At 46.2% G+C, this 20,900-nt stretch overlaps 1 long non-coding RNA gene across 1 annotated transcript in view; it reads right to left on the bottom strand.

Moving 5' to 3' along the window:
* Positions 1-19,846, bottom strand: part of LOC135966228 (uncharacterized) — a 31,613-nt gene extending 11,767 nt beyond the window's left edge. Inside the window, exons 1-2 of the long non-coding RNA XR_010579390.2 lie at positions 19,729-19,846; positions 19,400-19,480 (exon numbers count right to left, since the gene is read on the bottom strand). This is a non-coding gene — a long non-coding RNA (uncharacterized lncRNA). The remainder of the gene's footprint in view (positions 1-19,399; positions 19,481-19,728) is intronic.
* Positions 19,847-20,900: the final 1,054 nt, after the last annotated feature.

Here is a 20,900-nt window from a genome sequence, read left to right as displayed (position 1 = left end):
TAGTAGAACCTTTGGTCTTGCCCTGCTCCACACCAAGTAGGCCCTCTTGGAGTGTAGCTGCAAAGCTGGTTATTATAGCAGTCCCCACTCTGGCAAAATCCCCTTGCTGATGGAGCTGAGGGGACAGCTGAGAATGGCAGCGTCCCCAGGCAAGATGCCACAGATTCCCACTGTTATTACAAAAGTTCAACAGTTACTCAAACATAAATGCTTCTCAGATTTTTTTCATCCAGGTTGGGGTGCAGTGATCAGAGCTCAATTCAACTTCAAATTCCTAGCCTCAAATAATCCTTCTACCTTAGCCTCCTGAGTAGCTGTGACTACAGGTATGTGCCATCACTGCCTGGCCAATATTTTAATTTTTATTTTTTGTAAAGATGGGAGTCTCACTATGTTGCCCAGGCTGGACTCAGACTCCTGGCCTCAAGTGATCCTCCCACCTTGGCCTCCCAAAGTGCTGGGATTACAGGTGTCAGCCACCACGCCTGGCTGTTTCTCAGATTATTACATGCCTCTGGTCAATTTTCAGAGTGCCGGAAATGGTCATTTTTGTCAATTTTTTCCACCTTTGTAATTTTTTTTTAGGGAAAGAATTTGCCCATGTCTTCACATTGCCATAGCTGGACGTTTCACCCTCCTCAATAAACATGTGATGAATAAGTGAATAAACCCCTTGTAATTTGTGTTCTGTCTTGACCACTGTACTGAAACTGTCTTATCAAAAATTATCAGTTACTTCTCAGGCACTAAAACAGGCTCTGAGTAAGACAGGCCTGGGTTGAATTATAGCTCTGCCACTTAGTCATTGTGTACTTGACAAGTATATTTATCTTCTCCAAGTCTTGTTTTTTTCTGTTAAATAGCTAAAATAATAGCTATGGTGTTATTATAAAGTTATTATAAGGAAGGTGTGGTCTGAGCAAGCGTCTGGGAGGATGCTTCAGAGTCCTTTCCCAACATAGTATTTGTCAGGAGGTCTGAGCTCCTGTTCAGACTGTGAGTCTGGGATGGCCCTCAACCTCGTTTTCCATCCTTACACACAGTGGAGACATGACTGGTGGGAATGCAGGGATAAGATCGTGAAAACTCTTTGATATTATATCCATTAGACACAAGTATAAGGTATTATTATGCCTTATGATGATGTTCTTTGTGAACTTTAAAGAATCCCCTCTCTGGGATTACGCCATTGGACTCCAGCCTAGGCAACAAGAACGAAACTCCATCTCGAAAAAAAAAGAAAAAAACCTCTCTGGGAAAATTTGGTCATAATAGAATTTCTTTTTTTTTTTTTTTTTTTTTTTTTTGAGACGGAGTCTCGCTCTGTCGCCCAGGCTGGAGTGCAGTGGCCGGATCTCAGCTCACTGCAAGCTCCGCCTCCCGGGTTCGGGCCATTCTCCTGTCTCAGCCTCCTGAGTAGCTGGGACTACAGGCGCCCGCCACCTCGCCCGGCTAGTTTTTTGTATTTTTTAGTAGAGACGGGGTTTCACCGTGTTAGCCAGGATGGTCTCGATCTCCCGACCTAGTGATCCGCCCGTCTCGGCCTCCCAAAGTGCTGGGATTACAGGCTTGAGCCACCGCGCCCGGCCTAGATGTAAATTCTTAATCACAAGTTTTCCCATTTGTAGATGTTTCTTCGAAGAAGACACAGTCTCCCAAATCAGAACGGAAACATTCATTTTGTGGTAAAAGATGAAGAAGGAGAAACATGACCAAACGATGTGTGAAATTTGAAAATGAAAATACTGTGGTGAGTGGTGAGGTCATTTAGAGCCCCATTTAGGGCCTTGCTGAAAATTCAGCTGTTTCTGCAGAGAATACATGTTTTAAAACAGATTTTTTTTTTTTTTTTTTTTTTTGAGACAGTGTGTCATTCTGTCACCAAGGCTGGAGTGCAGTGGCGCAATCTGGCTAATTTTTTTTTTTTTTTTTTTTTTTTTTTTTAAGATTCTCACTCTCGCTCAGGCTGGAGTGCAGTGGCGCGATCTTGGCTCACTGCAACCTCTGCCTCCCGGGTTCAAGCGATTCTCCTGCCTCACCTCCTGAGTAGCTGGGACTGCAGGTGCGCACCACCACGCCTGGCTAATTTTTTGTATTTTTAATAGAGACGGTGTTTCACCATGTTGGCCAGGATGGTCTCGATCTCCTGACCTCCTGACCCGCCCACCTTGGCCTCCCAAAGTGCTGGGATTACAGGCATGAGCCACTAGCACCTGGCCGCACATTTTTGTATTTTTAGTAGAGACGGTGTTTCACCATGTTGGCCAGACTGGTCTCAAACTCCTGACCTCAGATGATCTGCCCACCTCGGCCTCCCAAAGTGCTGGGATTATAGGCATGAGTCACTGTCCTGGCCTAGAACAGCGTTTTAAAAATTGCCCTTTCTCTGTTCTACAGTTCTTCCTCAGTGTCCTTCCTCTATGCACTATTCATGCACTATTCATCTTTCACTATTGTTACTTGTGTGTCCTGTGTCAGTGAGACCACCCGCTCTTTGAGAGCAGGCATGGAACCACCGTCCATTCTCTTCATGCTGATACTGTTCCTTGCTATCACCTCAGCCAGCAATTGTGTCCCCCACCCCCTTTTTTTTGAGACAGGGTCTCGCTCCTGTCACCCAGGCTGGAGTGCAGTAGCATGATCATAGCTCACTGCAGCCTCGACTTCCTGGGCTCAAGTGATCCCACCTCAGCCACTCAAGTAGCTAAAACTACAGGTGCATGCCACCACACTCAGCTAATTTTTAAATTATTTGTAGATACAGGATCTCGCTGTGTTGCCCAGACTGGTCTTGACATCCTGACACAAGAGATCCTCCCATCTTGGTCTCCCAAACACTGGGATTATAGGCATGAGCCACCACGCCTGGCCTAAAGCTTTTCTTTTAACGAGATAGTATTACAGGTCTCAATTTCCAGGTTCTAAACCACCAAATGTACCCTTTCCTTAAAGGGATCTGCCTGAGAATGGTTTGCAATGAGCTGATTTTTCTTTTCCAGCCTCCCCTTCCCAAGTCCTCTTAGCCTTCACAGCAAAAAGATTGAGGCTGTAGTGAACCATGATTGCACCACTGCACTCCAGCCTGGGCAATAGAGCAAGACTCTGTCTCAAAATAAATAAATATATAAAATAATAAAAATCAAAAACAAAAGCTATCCCTCAATCATCCTGAACTATGCTATGTGCTATGTTCCCAAGCAAAGGGATAACTGGAGAAGCATCATGACTGACGGAGGATCTCCTGAGAGCCAAGTAAGAAACACCCACAGGGTAGCACCTGATTTCTTTTTTTTGGAGTTGGAGTCACACTCTATCACCCAGGCTGCCAGACTGTAGGGTAGTGGCATGATCTCGGCTCACTACAACCTCTGTCTCCCAGGTTCAAGCAATTCTCCCGCCTCAGTTTGGCGAGTAGCTGGGTCTACAGGCCCGTGCCACCAGCTATTTTTTGTATTTTTAGTAGAGATGGGGTTTCACCATGTTGGCCAGGCTGGTCTTGAACTCCCGACCTCAGGTGATCTGCCCACCTCGACCTCCCAAAGTGCTGGGATTACAGGCATGAGCCACCACACCCGGCCCTCACCCTATTTCATCTTAACAAATTCATGGCAAGCTTCTTAGAACTGGAAGTCACAACCGGGCATGGTGGCTCACACCTGTAATCCCAGCACTTCCAGAGGCTGAGGCAGGCAGATCACTTGAGCTAGGAGTTCGAGACCAGCCTGAGCAACATGGCAAAAACCCTGTCTCTATTAAAAATACAAAAATTAGCTGGGCATGGTGGTGCATGCACCTTTAGTCCCAGCTACTCAGGCCACTAAGGTGGGAGGATCAGCTTGAACCTGGAAGGCAGAGGTTGCAATGAGCCGAGATCACACCATTGCACTCCAGCCTGGGCAACAGGAGTAAGACCCAGTCTCAAAACAACAATAACAAAACAATTAGAAGTCACAGATAAGCCAGGCGCAGTAGCTCATACGTGTATTCCCAGCACTTTGGGAGGCTGAGGCAGGTGGATCGCTTGAGTCTAGGAGTTTGAGACCAGCCTGGGCAACACAGGGAGACCCTGTCTATATAAATAACAACAACAACAAAAATTAGCTGGAAATTAGCTGGGTGTGATGGTGTGCACCTTCAGTCCCAGCTACTCGGGAGGCTGAGGTGGAAGGATTGCTTGAACCTGGGGAGTTGAGGCTGCAGTGAGCTAGGATTGTGCCACTGCACTCCAGCCTGAGTGACAGAGCAAGACCCCATCTCAAAACAAAATAAAACAACACAAAAACACACAACACAAAACAAAAAAATAAAATAACTCCATTTGACTGGTTGGTTTGGCCATGGGGACTGGTTTTGCTAGTTAAGTGATATTCTCTACAAATGGAATGCACTAGATCTGTGGCTCCAAACCACATTTTTTCCCACATGCCACCTTGTCTAAGAAGGCTGTAAACTTTTGGCCAGGTGCGGTGGCTCATACCTGTAATCCCAGCACTTTGGGAGGCCGAGACAGGTGGATTGCTTGAGGCCAGGAGTTCAAAGCCAGCCTGGCCAACATGGTGAAACCCCATCTCTGCCAAAAATACAAAAAATTAGCCAGGTGTGGTGGCAGGCGCCTGTAATCCCAGCTACTCGGGAGGCTGAGGTGGAAGAATCGCTTGAATCTGGGAGGTGGAGGTCGCAGTGAGCTGAGATCACACCACTACACTCCAGCAACTGGGCAACAAGAGTGAAACTCTGTCTCAAAAAAAAAAAAAAAAAAGAAAAGAAAAAAAAAGAAAGAAAGAAGGCTCTAAGTTTTGATGAAAATATGAGTAAAGGCTGGGCACGGTGGCTCACACCTGTAATCCTAGCACTTTGGGAGGCTGAGGTGGGCAGATTGCCTGAGCTCAGGAGTTCGCGACCAGCCTGGGTAACACGGTAAAACCACATCTCTACTAAAATACAAAAAATCAGCCGGGCGCCTCGCCGTGCACCTGTAGTCCCAGCTACTCAGGAGGCTGAGGCAGGAGAATTGCTTGAATCCGGGAGGCAGAGGTTGCAGTGAGCTGAGATTGCGTCATTGTACTTCCAGCCTGGGCGCAGAGCGAGATGAAGGAAGGAAGGAAGGGGAAGAGGAAGGGGAGGAAGGAAGGGGTAAAGCATTTATCGTACACCAGAAATTGCATCAATTGTAACTATTTCAAGTTCTGATGACCACTGCCTTAAACTCACACTCACATCATAATCACCCCATCTTACCTCCTGTCAGTCCCTTCAGGCTGAAGCAAACCACATTCATGCTCCTTGTCACTCTTCCAGGTCTATACCTTTGTATGTGGTCTTGCCAGTTCCTCCAATGGACACACCTTTCCCTCCCATCTCAGTGTTGAATCCTACCTAACATTTGCCTGGTCTGAGGCACTAGTTAGCCACTGGGGGTGCAAAATGAACATAATAATCTTGGCCCCATTCTCATAAAATTTAAGTGTCTGGTATGGAAGACACAGATAAATCATATTATATATGGTATTATAAGAGCTATGATGGGGCCAGGCACGGTGGCTCACGCCTGTAATCCTAGCACTTTGGGAGGCCGAGGCGGGCAGTTCACCCGAGGTCAGGAGTTCAAGACAGCCTGGCCAACATGATGAAGCCCTGTCTCTACTAAAAACACAAAAATTTGCTGGGGTGGTGGTGCATGCCTATAGTCCTAGCTACTTGGGAGGCTGAGGTGGGAGAATCGCTTGAACCTGGGAGGCAGAGGTTGCAGTAAGCTGAGATCTCACCACTGCCCTCCAGCCTGGGTGACAGAGTGAGACTCCATCTCAAAAAGAAAAAAAGAGCTATGATGGGCTGCGTGCAGTGGCTAATGCCTGTAATCTCAACACTTTGTGAGGCTGAGGTGGGAGGACCGCTTGAACCCAGGAGTTTAAGACCAGCCTGGACAACATGGTGAGAGTCCATCTCTACAAAAAAATAATTTAAAAAATTAGTCCAGTGTGGTGGTGCACACCTGTAGTCCCAGCTACTGAGAAGGCTGAGGTAGAAGGATCACTTGATCCCGGGAGGTGGAAGTTGCAGTGAGCAGTGTTCGCACCACTGCACTCAAGCATGGGTGACAGAGAGAGACCCTGTCTCAAAAATAAATAAGTAGATAAAAGAGCCACAATGGCCGGGCGCGGTGGCTCAAGCCTGTAATCCCAGCACTTTGGGAGGCCGAGACGGGCGGATCACGAGGTCAGGAGATCGAGACCATCCTGGCTAACACGGTGAAACCCCGTCTCTACTAAAAATACAAAAAACTAGCCGGGCGAGGTGGCGGGTGCCTGTAGTCCCAGCTACTCAGGAGGCTGAGGCAGGAGAATGGCGCAAACCCGGGAGGCGGAGCTTGCAGTGAGCTGAGATCCGGCCACTGCACTCCAGCCCGGGCTACAGAGCAAGACTCCGTCTCAAAAAAAAAAAAAAGAGCCACAATGGGTGCTGCCAACTCACAGCAGCGGCACCCTGTGGGGGTCCAGGAAGTGGCCAGAAAGCCACGACCCTCTGATGAGCCTGACATTTTGTGGAGAGAGGAGAGAAGAGGACTGATCTATACTGAAAGAACAAAAATCAATTGAATTGATATATATTTTTTATTTTATTTTATTTTATTTTTTGAGACGGAGTCTCGCTTTGTCGCCTAGGCTGGAGTGCAGTGGCGCGATCTCGGCTCACTGCAAGCTCCGTCTCCCGGGTTCACGCCATTCTCCTGCCTCAGACTCCCTAGTAGCTGGAACTACAGGCGCCCGCCACCACGCCCGGCTAATTTTTTTTGTATATTTAGTAGAGATGGGGTCTCACTGTGTTAGCCAGGATGGTCTCGATTTCTTGACCTTGTGATCCACCTGCCTCAGCCTCCCAAAGTGCTGGGATTACAGGTGTGAGCCACTGCACCCAGCCAAATTGATATTTTTAAGGCAGTTCCTCTGTGGAATCAGGATTTCAACGTGAGGAACACACTTAACTCTAGGGTCCAGATAGAAACTACTGAATTTAATGTTTCTTGCTTTTTTTTTTTTTTTTTTTTTCAAAGAATGGTCACATATTCTCAAAAGCCCAATTATAGAACAAGCTGAAAGTCAAGGGAGAGGTCATCTCCAGAAAAATTTTCCCCTTGCTTTTTGCCAAACATAAATATTTGAATCCTGAGCTCAACTGCCAGGGGAGTGGGCAGCCTTTTTATATTGGCTTCACCAAAAATAGTGCTCAGAGAATGCTCTTGGGATGTCTGTGAGGAAAAAGGCAGGTAGTGTGTGTGTGTGTGTGTGTGTGTGGCTGTGCTCTGAGGGTGGAGGCACCCTCCTAGCAAACAAGTAACTGAAATAAGCAGAACAACAAGAGAAAACAGCTTCAAGGAACTGCCTTGTGCCACACAAGTGGAAGATCCCACTGCTCCACTTCCCATCCTGGTCCTGTCTCAAGCCAGAGGCCCTGAAAAAACCTTTGCTGAGAGACGCTCGAGTCTCTACTTAATGCCAATATTCAGTGCTGATTTGTTATCAAACTATTTATTTATTTATTTAGACATACCGTCTCTCTATGTTGCCAGGGCTGGACTCCCAGCTCCTGGGCTCGCCCAATCCTCCTGACTCAGCCTCCCGAGTAGCTGGGACTACAGGAGTACGCAGCTGCATCCAGCTTGAGGTGATTTATTTCTTTTTTTTTCTTTTTGAGACACAGTCTCACTCTGTCGCCCAGGATGGAGTGCAGTGGTGCAATCTCAGTTCACTGCAACCTCGCCTCCCGGGTTCAAGTGATTCTCCTGCCTCAGCCTCCTGAGTAGCTGGGATTACAGGCATGTGCCACCACACCTGGCTAATTTTTGTATTTTTAGTAGAGATGGGGTTTCACCATGTTGGCCAGGCTGGTCTCAAACTCCTGACCTCAGGTGATCCGCCCACTTCGGCCTCCCAAAGTGCTGGGATTACAGGCATGAGCCACCGCATGTGGCTGACTCTACAAATATTAATACATTATGTGACATTATGATGTATATATTTTGGTTTTCCTCCACTATTCCTGGCTTTCAGCTTCTGTAAGCCTTGTCATTTCCTAAGTGACTAGAGCAATATCTTTTATTAAAGGCCTTTTGTCCTGAGTCTTGAAGCAGTTCAGGAAAAGCTTGAGTAATAAAGGTGGAAGACAGACAATCTTTTGTTATTTTTACCAAACTCTTCGAGACACCTGAGTTTACGTTAATGAGGTGAAAATCAGGATGGCTACAGGATGGGGATCTGGCAGGGGAACCAGCCACACTCCCAGAGGGCTGAAACTTCCAGGGAGGGGAGAGGGGCTGAAGGTTAAGCTGATCATCAAATGGACAACGGTTTAATCAATCATTCCTATGTAATGAAGCCTCAGTAAAAAAACAAAAGGGCAGGGTTCAGAGAGCTTCTGGATGGCTGAACATGTAGAGGTTCCTGGAGAGTGGTGTGCCCAGGGACGGCATGGACGCTTGGTGCCCCTTCCTCCGTACCTTGCCCTATGCCTCTATCTGCTTGTTTATTTGCATCCTTGAAAATAGCCTTTGTAGCCAGGTGTGGTGGCTCATGCTTGAGCCCAGGAGTTCAATACCAGCCTGGGTAACACAGTGAGACCTTGTCTGTAAACAAATTTTTTAAAATATAAAAATAAGAAAAAAAATTAAAAATGAATATCCTTTGTAATAAACCGGTAAACATAAATAAGTGCTTCCTTGAGTTGTGTGAGCCATTCTAGCAAACTAATTGATCCCAAAGAGGAGGTTGTGGGAACCCTCATTTATAGCCGGTAAAAACCACCTGGGGGTTGCAATCAGCATCCTAAGTGGGGCTCAGTCTTGTGGGACTGGGATCGGAGGCTCTCCAGGTAGTGTGAGAATTGAATTAGAGAACACCCAGCTACTATCCATTGCAGAAAAGAACTGATTGATTGATTGTTGGTGGGGAAAAATTCCCACACACATTTTGGTGACCAGAGGTCACAGAAGCATTCTGTGTTGATTGTTGAGTGACAGTACAGGAGAAACTAAATTAGTTTTTTCTTATATATTCTCACATTAGCAGAATTGTGGGATATAATAGATGTTACACTAGCCATCAGTATTTCCTATACTAGTCACAATTCGGTACCCAATAACTTCATCTTACTAGTTTTCTGATACAATCCACTCATGAATTGCCAGAGTGAATTTTTTTTTTTTTCTTTTTTGAGAAGGAATCTCGCTCTGTCACCCAGGCTGGAGTGCAGTGGCATAATCTCGGCTTACTGCAACCTCTGCCTCCCAGGCTCAAGCTATTCTCCCGCCTCAGCCTCCTGAGTAGCTGGGATTACAGGTGCCCACCACCATGCCCAGCTAATTTTTGGATTTTTAGTAGAGACCAGTTTTCACAAAGTTGGCCAGGCTGGTCTCAAACTCCTGACCTCAAGTAATCCACATGCTTCAGCCTCCCAAAATGCTGGGATTATAGGTGTGAGCCACCACATCCAGCCCAGGTTGGATTTTTTTTTTTTTTTTTTTGAGACGGAGTCTCGCTGTGTCGCCCAGGCTGGAGTACAGTGACCGGATCTCAGCTCACCGCAAGCCCCACCTCCCGGGTTTACGCCATTCTCCTGCCTCAGCCTCCCGAGTAGCTGGGACTACAGGCGCCCGCCACCTTGCCCGGCTAGTTTTTTGTATTTTTTAGTAGAGACGGGGTTTCACCGTGTTAGCCAGGATGGTCTCGATCTCCTGACCTCGTGATCCGCCCGTCTCAGCCTCCCAAAGTGCTGGGATTACAGGCTTGAGCCACCGCGCCCGGCCTGGATTTTTATCTTATTTTTCTTTCTTCTTTTCTTTCTCTTTCTCTCTCTCTCTCTCTCTCCCTCCTCTCTCTATCTCTCTCTCTGTCTCTCTCTCTGTCTCTCTCTCTCTCGCTCTCTCTCTCTGCCTCTCTCTTTCTCTCCTCTTTCTTTCCAGGTGTGAGCCACCACACCCAGCCCAGGTTGGATCCCTTCCCCTTCCCCTTCCCGTTCCCCTCCCCCTCATCTCCCACCCATCCCTCCCCTCCCCCTCCCCCCTCCCCCTCCCCCCTCCCCTCCCCCCTCCCCTCCCCTCCCCTCCCCTCCCCTCCCCTCCCCTTCTTTCGATGGAGTTTTGCTTGTTCCCCAGGCTGGAGGGCAATGGCGCGATCTCGACTCACCACAACCTCCGCTCCCAGGTTCAAGCAATTCTTCCGCCTCAGCCTCCCGAGTAGCTGGGATAACAGGCACTCGCCCCCACTCCCGGCTAATTTTGTATTTTCAGTAGAGATGGAGTTTCTCCGTGTTGGTTAGGCTGATATTAAACTCCTGGCCTCAAGTAATCCACCCGCCTCGGCCTCCCAAAGTGCTGGGATTACTGGTGTGAGCCACAACGCCTGGCCCGGATTTTTGTCTTATTTTTCATCTCGTTTTGTTAGTTGTCTATCTTCTTCAAGCACCCATATAGAAAGTTAACATTTTCTCTATGATCAGCATCATGGTAGAATCAGCGGGTCTCATTCACGAGGGCTTAGTTATTGAAGTACCAAAGGATGTCCTCATAAAATATTGACTATACAGTCATGCTTTGCATAATGATGTTTCAGTCAATCATGGACCTCATTAATGATGGTGGTTCCATAAGATTATAATATCATAATCTGTACTGTATCAAATACTGTACCTTTTCTGTTCAGCTATGTTTAGATACACGAATACTTATCATGGTGTTACAATTGCCTACAGTATTCAGTACAGTCACATGCTATATAGTTTTGAAGCCTAGGAGTAATAGGCTATGTTATATAGCCTAGGAGTGTAGAAGACACTACCATTTAGGTTTGTGTATGTGCACTCTATGATGTTTGCACAGTGATGAAATTGCCTAAGGATGCATTTCTCAGAAAGTATCAGTCATTAAATGACACATGACTTACGGGGCAGTCACAGGACATGGACCTCAAGGACTACATAATCAGTGAGGCTCCAGTAGGCTACACTGCTGATAAAGCTACTTCATCTCTTTCAGGAAAACCATCATAATTCATCTCTGAATACAACATTCAGTTTTGTTGGAAAGTAACTATTAAGCTTTGCCGGGTCAGAACTATGCTTGATAACGTTTCCATTACAAATGCTTTCTATCCCTCATACTATATTTTTCCAGGCGGGTGGGCCAACTGCAATCTGCTCTAAAATTCTGCTTTCTACCAGTTTTCCAGATGTTTTCTGATTATGGGCTTTAACAAAGTGCAGTACTGGGGAATGCAGGCTCATGCTGAAGTATGTGTATAAATGTGTTTGCTAATGGGTTTAGACCCTCATGTGGAAAGGACCCAAAGTCTTCTAAATAGAAAAGTCTTCAACTGAATCAGAACTGACTGAGGAGTTTGGAAAATGTTGGCAGGGCTTCGTGATCTTATATCAAACCATGGCAAGGCCACATTTTAACATCTCCCTACTCCCAGATTAATTTCATTTCTGTCACCCTCTTCACCTTGGAAACTCCTCCCATTCAGCAAAATCAGAAGCATTCAGAATAAGTACACTGTGATTTCTGTCCCTGAAACCCGCTGTGTGCACTGATGGAAAGCATAGTTTTAGTTTGTAGTCCTGTGCCCCTGGGCTGGTGGAGGAAATGAAATGAGTTGAGCCTCAGGTTTTCCTCAGAGACCACCAATGTAGCAAATAACGACTCACTGAAGCCCCAGGGCTCCTCAACACAGGCCACTTTCTTGCAGAGTCAGGCTGGTTTCTTCTTCTTCTCCTTCTCCTTCTCCTTCTCCTTCTCCTTCTCCTTCTCCTTCTCCTTCTCCTTCTCCTTCTCCTTCTCCTTCTCCTTCTCCTTCTTCTTCTTCTTCTTCGAGACAGAGTCTCACTCTGTCACTCAGGCTGGAGTGCAACTTTCGCCTCCCAGGTTCAAGCAATTCTCTTGCCTCAGCCTCCTGAGTAGCTGGGATTACAGGCGCACACCACCACGCCCAGCTAATTTTTGTATTTTTATTAGAGACGGGGTTTCACCATGTTGGTCAGGCTGGTCTCAAACTCCTGACCTCCGGTGATCCACCTGCCTCGGCCTCCCAAAGTGCTGGGATTACAGGCGTGAGCCACTGCGCCCAGCTTGGTCCAGCCAAGGTAGCATATGAATGCTACCTTGGGGCCGAAGAGTCTCTCCTGGACAAAAAATGGGGCCGTCACCTGCAACCCTGAGACCTTCCCGGAAAGGGTCTTGCAGCGGCGCGGCACGTCCAGCAGATGGCGCCCCAGCTGAATTTTCGCGAGCTGTCCTCCAAGCCTGTAGAAAAATCTGGAATAAACAGGAAGGGGATTCTTTTTTTTCCCCCAGCATCCTAATTTTCAACCTATACTGCCTTTTTGTCTTGTCAGGGGCCCTTTTTATTCGAATAAGTTGAAATGCATTTCAGATGTCTAAAAAACTTTTTGATTACGCAATCCCAAATTAATTTTTTTTTTTTTTTTTTTTTTTTTTTTTTGGCCGGGCGCGGTGGCTCATCCCTGTAATCCCAGCACTTCGGGACGCCGAGGCGGGCGGATTACGAGGACAGGAATTCGAGACCAGCCTGGCCAAAATGGTGAAACCCCGTTTCTCCTAAAAATACAAAAATTAGCTGGGCGTGGTGGCGGGCGCTTGTAATCCCAAGGCAGGAGAATCGCTTGAACCTGGGAGGCGGAGGTTGCAGTGAGCCGAGATCGCGCCACTGCACTCCAGCCTGGACAACAAAAGCAAAACTCCGTCTCCAAAAAAAATTTTTTTTTTGGATGTCCACCCAAGAGGGAGGTTTTCAAACAGCATTAATTGTCACAAGAGCACAAGAGTTCAGAAACTTTCGCGGGAAGAGCCGTGTGAAGAAACGTCGCTTCTAAACAGCAGGGCGTGGCGGGGACGCGCTCGCTGGGCCGCGGCGGAAGTGGCCTTCGTGGCGGGCTGGGCGTCGGCCACGGCCGAAAGACAACGCCGCCTGCTGGTCACCGGGGACAGAGCCCTCGGGGCTCGCCAGGGCTGCGGTGCCACGCGGGTGGGAGCCCAGGCCCAGGACCTGGCGCTGCACGTCACCGCCCTAACCAAGGAAGCAAAGTCATGGACACAACCACAGCCTCCTTTCTGCTCTGCAGAGATACCTGGAGGCCTGCTTTGTTTTGGAGAGCAGTGTTTCAACGAGCTTAACGGTTTTTAACGCTTGCCACAGCTAAACAGGGTGGACTTGATTTTTAGGGTGTCCTTGTTATTTAAGACAATCCTAAAGGAGAATGAAAATTAGAACCTGGTAGGAGACTGCTTTCATTTATTCTATCCTGCTTTAATGGGATTTACAACATATTAAAAGCAGTTATCAGAGGCGAATTGGATAAATGGGCTAGGGGTTGTATTTCAAGGTGGAGGCGTTTGTCATTTCTGACTGTGGCCCCTCGTTTTTATTCCAGGATCGTTGCAGTGCCATTTCTAAGTCCCTCCTCCTCTCCCTACTTCCCTTTTCTCTGCACCCATTTGACAGGAGCCTCTGCAATCGTCTGCTTATTGCGCGTCACCGTCATCCACTGGGAAAGCCTTGTGGTACCACCTTTCTCCACCTATGGCTGCGGCCCGCAAGAAGATGACGGGTTGCGCTTCTGCTCTGGAGCCAGCCCTGTTACCGGGAACTGCAACCCGCAAGATGATGTCAGAGCGCAGCTTCCCTCTTTTTATGTTGCAGAGTTTATGCTGCCCTGCACTGAGCAGACCCTTTCTCTTACGCAGCCCTGCCTTTCACCTTGCCCAGTGACTCCGGAATAACCTTCCGGACCCTCCCATTTGCAGAGGTTCACTGCTTCAAGCGTCATAATCATTCATCTCCGTTTTTCCTCTAGTGATGAAGGCTCGTGGACGGACCACGGTTCACTCGGTCTAGGAGTCACCCTGTTGATCAGGTTCCTGTTGTCAGACATCAAAATTCCCATCTCCCATCAGGCCACAGCTATGGGGCTCTGGGTCAAAACAGGGCCTTCTCTTTTGTCTGGCAGCACCAGAAACACGGTAATTGGGAATCCATCAGGAATGGAAGGCTCCTTGAGGCCCTGGAGATGGAAGGTTGGGCCCCCAGGTCCTGAAAGGGACCAGTGGGGCTGTAACCTTCACAATCTGGATCCAGCCAGAAGAGCACTGAGAGCTCAGTGTTTGGAGGACAGAAAAGGGCAATGGATGTACAGTAACTTAGTGAATCAGGGACCGGATCCAGGAAGATGCCTGACATTTGTTTATCAGCAGAGAAACAGAAGTAAAGGAGGGGAACGTCCTCCTAAGTGTTACTGTGTCATGAAAGTGTCCTTCAGGGAGAGGCGACATGAACAGGGCAGCTGATAACATTGATACTGTGCAGGCACATTCCCCGGGCTGCTGAACCAAGTGTACCAAATTAATCGCAAGGACACAGCTTTGAGCCTCCCTTGCGGCAGTCCCTGGAGGGAGTCCGCTCAGACAAAGCAAAGCGCGCTCCCGGGGGGAGGGGTGGCCACTTTCTCTTTGTTCTCCCTTGGAAAATGGGCTGTCTCTCAAGTCTCGTAAACCAGCTGCTTTCACTTCTTGTAGGGGGTCAAAATAAATTAATCACCAATCGTGTTTGGACAGCATAGTTTTGAAGCCCTGAACTCTCTGAAATGCAGGGTCAAACTATTTTTAGATTAAGTTCGTATTCTGAGTTTCGCAGCAAAAATTTCAGAAATGTGCCCCACTTTGAAAGAATAAAATAAAATAAAAAGAACACCTCCAGAAAAAAAGGTGGTGGAGACAGAGTGTTTGAAATTGTACTTAACCCAAAAACGGCAAGTCATACACATTACACTTAGGAATCGCTTCTTCACAGGGGTATAATTTACTGAGCAGATATCTTTGCCTGCTAAGAAGCCCGTTCAGCAGTAAAAGGGAGAGCTCTCTGAGAAACCTCAACTTTGCACATTATAAGCGATATTTTTTTCTCATAAGAAGGATTTAACATAGCTCCTTTTAAAAAATTCAGAATTGCCTATCCCTGATTTAAGTGGGGGATCAAGACAAAGGGTGCCCGACTTCTGCATCAGGAATAGGCGTGCCACTCCCCAAGCACTCGGAGCATCTGCTGCCTGGGCTGATTCTTAAACCGAAATCCACACGTGGCTTGACAGCTGAAGTGGCCTTTTATGTCCAGTTGGAATTTCATGTTGGGCAGGCTGCAGTGAGTTCACGTCCAAACAGAAAATGGGTTCTGTGGGTCAGAGAAAGCTTACTGTGCTGAGAAGGACTAGGTGGACATTTTGTAAATACTATAGGTTCATTTCCTGGGAATTTATCCACAAAAATAAGGTTGTTTCATTCCCTTCACAGCTTCCTCAGGCCCTTTCAGAGAGTTTCTACTCTTTGGATTTAATCTGCCTTCTAAATATCCGCTCCTGTTGTGTCCAGAACAAGGGACTGTCTGCACGTTACTGTGGAAGCAAGCGTTGGGTAGCCCAGAGGGCAGCTCCTCCCAATCAGTTCTTGTCCTCTTTCTCTTAGGCTCTCAGGAGGAAGTGAGAGCCACCCCCAGCCAGGAAACCAGCCTAGCATTAGCGTTTAGGGACAGATGATCTAATGGCTCAGGTTCTATAGGTGACCTTCAGGCAAGCTTCTACAATAATTCTGAAGCTAGACACAGAACATATGAGCAGGTGTCCAAGAATTATAGATGCCTCTGAAAGTAACAGAAGGCCAGGCGCAGTGGTGCACGCCTGTAATCGTAGCCCTTCAGGAGGCTGAGATGGGAGGATCAATTGAGGCCAGGAGTTCAAGACCAGCCTAGTCAACATAGCAAGACTCCATCTATATGTCTATATCTATATCTATATCTATATCTATCTATCTATATTTAATGTAGCAGAAATTTAAAGAAAAATAGCCATGGCACGTATGTTCACAGTACTACACTGTGTTCTCTCCAGTGTTAAGGGGATTACATTTAAAATTTGTAAGCACTTTGAGGGCAAGAGCCCTGTTTCGCACTTCCTTTATATTTCTTACAGTGCCCAGCAAGGTATTACACATGCAGTGGTCACTCAGGGAATACTTACTTAAAAAAGAAATTAGTGCTGGCTCACACCTGTAATCCCAGCACTTTGGGAGGCTGAGGCAGAAGGATTGCTTGAGCTCAGGAGTTGGAGACCAGTTTGGGCAACACAAGATCCTACGTCTACAAAAAATTATTAAAAATTAGCTGGGAGTGGTGGTGCATGCCTGTAGTTAGTCCCAGCTCCTTGGGAGGGTGAGACAGGAGGATCACTTGCGCCCAGGAGTTTGAGGCTGCAGTGAGCTATAATTGCACCACTGCACTCCAGGCTGGGCAACAGAGTGAGACCCTGCCTATAAAAAATAACAATTAAAAAATAATTATGGACTAATGGAACAACAAACAGCTGTGCTCTGAGATTAAGCCTGTTTTTATTGTCACTTCTGAGGAAACTAGACAGTGATACTTTATAGCCAGAAAATGAAAGTGGGGATGGTGCAACTTTTCTAAATAATAATGACAGAAGCTGACCTTCCTCTATACTAGAAACTATACTAAGTTCTTTTCATACATTATCTCATTTACACCTGACCACACCCCATAGACTTAAGTATTACTATTAGGATTACCCTTATTTTCCAGTTGACAAAACATTACCCAAGTCACACCGGTAGTTAAGTATCCACATCAGGACTTGAGTCCAGCTCTCACTCAGTTTCCAATGCTTTCAGGCACAGTCCTGCACCAGAACATCTCAAGATGACTTCCATAGCTCCATTTATTAACCACCCTGCTTTGAGCCTTGCAACCTAATATCTGAAGTGAGAGGGATAGTCCTTCAGAGCAAATGAGCTCAAATAAAATTTAAAAAGCAATACATGATTTGAGAGGGAGAGGGAAAAGGGTCAGCACAGGCACAATTCATAATGGAACATGTTGCAATATGCCTGGGCTTGATGTCTTCTCCTGCACATTTTCTAGTTTAATCCCCATGGCACCCTGTGGAGTATGTTATTGTTATCTCATGTATAAGGAATAAATGTCTGCAGAACAGCTGGGTTCAAGAAAAAGGTAAACGCTCAAATATTCAGAGGCAGAGAGGGAACGAATCTACTGATAACACTGTACCTGCCCCAGGCCTCTCACTTAGGCTCACAGTGCTGGTGTGGGCATGTCTCACCTTTCCTTCTTCTCCTATGTTGTTAGTAACACTCCAGCCAGCCAGAAAGCTTGCACCTGTCTCTACCTGCCCCATAAGTACAAATAGGGTTAAATGTCGACTTGTATGCCACTAAACCATTTCAAAAGCACAGACGAGGTAGAGAGAAAGCAGTACAAGTCATGATTCGTGAAATGCTATGTAAGAGTTAAATAGAATGAATTAGATTTTAGCATACTGCCAGGTAAAGATTTCCACAAGGCATAGACTGTTCTAAAAAATAAAATAAATAAAAATAAAATAAAATAAAATAAAAGGCCAGGCATGGTGGCTCACGCCTTTAATCCCAACACTTTGGGAGGCCAAGGCAGGCAGATCACGAGGTCAGGAGTTTGAGACCAGCCTGGCCAACATGGTGAAACCCTGTCTCTACTAAAAATACAAAAGTTAGCAGGGTATGGTGGCACGTGCCTATAGTCCCCGCTACTAGGGAGGCTGAGGCAGGAGAATCGCTTGAACCCAGGCAGCAGAGGTTGCAGTGAGCCTATACTGTGCCATTGCAGTCTAGGCGAGAGAGCAAGACTCCATCTCAAAAAATAAAATAAAGAAAGAAATAAAAAAAGCAAGTTAAGAATAGAAAACACAACATGGCACAATTTATTCTAAAAAGTCACACAAAACAATGTAATGTGCACACACACACACACCTCTATGCAAACAGGTAGGAAATAGTTGGTTACACCCCAAATTGTTAACAGGTGTTTCTCTGGGGAGAAGACTGGGTTTGGGGTGAAGCGAGCAGTACTGGCAGACTTTTCCTTTGTCTTTTTACAAGATAATTTATTCATATAATGGGTATGTAAAGAAAAAAAGGACAGAAAAGAAACAAATGATGATGTTAGAAAATATACCGGGTCCAGTGGCTCACACCTGTAATCCCAGCAGTTTGGGAGCCTGAGGAGGGCGGATGACCTGAGGTCAGAGTTCAAGATCAGCCTGGCCAAGATGGTGAAACCCTGTCTCTACTAAAAATACAAAAATTAGCCGGGCATGGTGGTGCACAGCTGTAATCCCAGCTACTTGGGAGGCTGAGGCAGAGAATTGCTTGAACCCGTGAGGCAGAGGTTGCAGTGAGCTGAGATTATGCCACTGCACTCCAGTCTGGGCAACAGGGCAAGACTCTGTGTCAAAAAAAAAAAAAAAAAAAAAAAAGATAAAGGTTCGCAACATGCAGTAAAGTGGGGAAAGTGATACAAATACACCAAGCTGAAATCCACCGCCTCCTTCATGTCCAGGGAAGGCCAATAGATTAGAGGAGTGTCCTCGTGTTGACATTATTAATACTTTAATGATTTTTTAAAATTTAATGTCTCCTGTGTCTACCAGAAATAGATTCCTGAGAAGTTCAATAGACTTGGAAGCAGACCACCTGGGTTCAAGGCCCGACTGCCTTTCTCTGTAACCTTGGACTAGTTTCTCAGGGCCTTAGTTTCCTCATCTGCAGAGTGGAGAGGATAGTAACACACTTCACAGGGTGCCCTGAGGATTAAATGAGATAATGCATAGGAAAGACCATCCAAACCTGGGGGACAGAGACTTGTAAACTGCAGATTGTGTTAGCGCCTACTCTCTTCCCATTCTCTGCATCCCACTTCACAGAATTGTTTTTCCTCACACCTTTAAGATGTCTGAGTATCCCACACTGAAGTAGAGTAAAATTAGTAAACCGTTAGTCTTTAGTATAATATTTGCTGATAATAGATAGGCCTCTGTAATTTGAGACTTCAGATTCTGCAGATGCATGGTTTTTAAGCTTCAATAGCCTGTATTCATGCATTTATTTTAAGGGATATGCTCATTTGATTCCATTTATAAAATATGCCTCTTCCCTGTGCAACCCACTTTTGATTCAAAAACTAAAATATCCAAATCAGAGAGGCCATTTAAAGTATAAGATAAAAATATAATTAATGTGTATTGCATCTTAAAATATGCTTATCTGTGGTCCTAATAAAACTTCAGGCTGCTCTGAAATTTCAAGATTCCAATAATAAGCCTTATAATGAAAAGAATTGCAGAAATAATAAGATAAACACTAATGCCACCAATATAATTAAACATGAAACAAGAAATAGGAAAAAATTCATAAATATCAGTTGCATGCACACAGTACCATGTCCAAGCCATGCATGGTGAAACTATTTACATTACATTACTATTCCAGCCTTACCTTTGAATCACAGCCAGGTTCTCCTCTGCTTTGGCTGAATGTGCATGTGTTAAAAGGCGTGTGTTAGGGAGCTGAAGAGTCCTGGTGAAGTAAATAAGAATCCAGTTAGAGATGTGCAGTTGGAGTTCAGAAAGGATCCATTTGAAGGATCTAATTCCAAGCACACAAAGCACTCATCCCTCCCGAGCTCCTCCACCCCATTGAACAGGCTGTCATTTTAGAGCTGGGCGCCCATTGTTCACTTTCTTCTACTCTAATTAGATTTGACAGATTGCTCTTTCTGGCTAGACTGGCTGTTGCCAAGAACAGAGAGAAGAGATGAGGCTGACCTTGTCATTGTGCCCTTGGGATCAGGTCCCTGCCCCCTCCTCCATCCTAGTCCACAGATCACTGAAATTGCTCCTTAGCAGCTTCACATCTATTCCTCTTCTCCTCCAGCCTAAGACTGGCAGTCTTAGCACCTCTGAGTTTTCTTACTCTCAATACTATGAGCTTCAAAGCCTAGGTAGGCGGTGGGAGTAGAATAAGTGGTGCTGTTGTATTTTTCATAACAATACTCTGACCCTGGTTTTTTTCTTTTTGAGACAGAGTCTTGCTCTGTTGCCCAGGCTGGAGCACCATGGCAAGATCTCGGCTCATTGCAACCTCCACATCCCGGGTTCAAGCGATTCTCCTGCCTGAGCCCCCTGAGTAGCTGGGATTACAGGCGTGTGCCACCACGCCCAGCTAATTTTTTGTATTTTTAGTAGAGACGGGGTTTCACCATGTTGACAACTGGTCTCGAACTCCTGACCTCAGGTCATCCGCCTGCCTTGGCCTTCCAAAGTGCTAGGATTACAGGCATGAGCCACCGCACCCGGCCAGCCTTGGTTTTTTTCTGCAGGCCTATTGGGAAAAACAGACCAGCTTTTCCAAGGGGAAATGTAACTGCAGTTCCACCCAGGAGCCAGGAAATATTGATCACTTAATGAAGCAGAGCTCAGCAAGGATCCACGGATCTGAAGCAAACCCCGTGCCCCACTGCCCTGTTTCCTGTCTGTGAAATGTCGCCAAGAACTCCTGAACCTTCACCATCTCAAACACACATTATATTGGTATTAGGTAAGAACCAGACAATGAAATGATAGAATGGGAAGTGATCTTAGAGATCATCTAGTCTGATTACTTTTCTTGGAAGATTAGAAAACACAGATGAAAAGTGAGAAGTCACATGACAGTGTCATGAAATTAGCTAATAGATGTTTAACACCTAGCACTATGCAAACGGCTTCTGATCAGTTTTGTCACAAACCTGCCTTTCTCTAATTTATCCTATGCTTGATAATTAACTATATTGGCCAGGAAAGGACTCTCTTTCTCTGAGGAAAGAATTTTCCTCATCCAAGGACTGTATTTTTATTTTTATTTTTCTTATTTTTTTGAGGTAGAGTCTCACTCTGTTGCCCAGGCTGGAGTGCAGTGGCTCCATCTCAGCTCACTGCAACCTCCACCTCCTAGGTTC

Source organism: Macaca fascicularis, chromosome 11 (assembly GCF_037993035.2).
Source record: "Macaca fascicularis isolate 582-1 chromosome 11, T2T-MFA8v1.1".
Classification (NCBI taxonomy): domain Eukaryota; kingdom Metazoa; phylum Chordata; class Mammalia; order Primates; family Cercopithecidae; genus Macaca; species Macaca fascicularis.
This window is presented reverse-complemented; position numbering and strand designations above follow the sequence as displayed.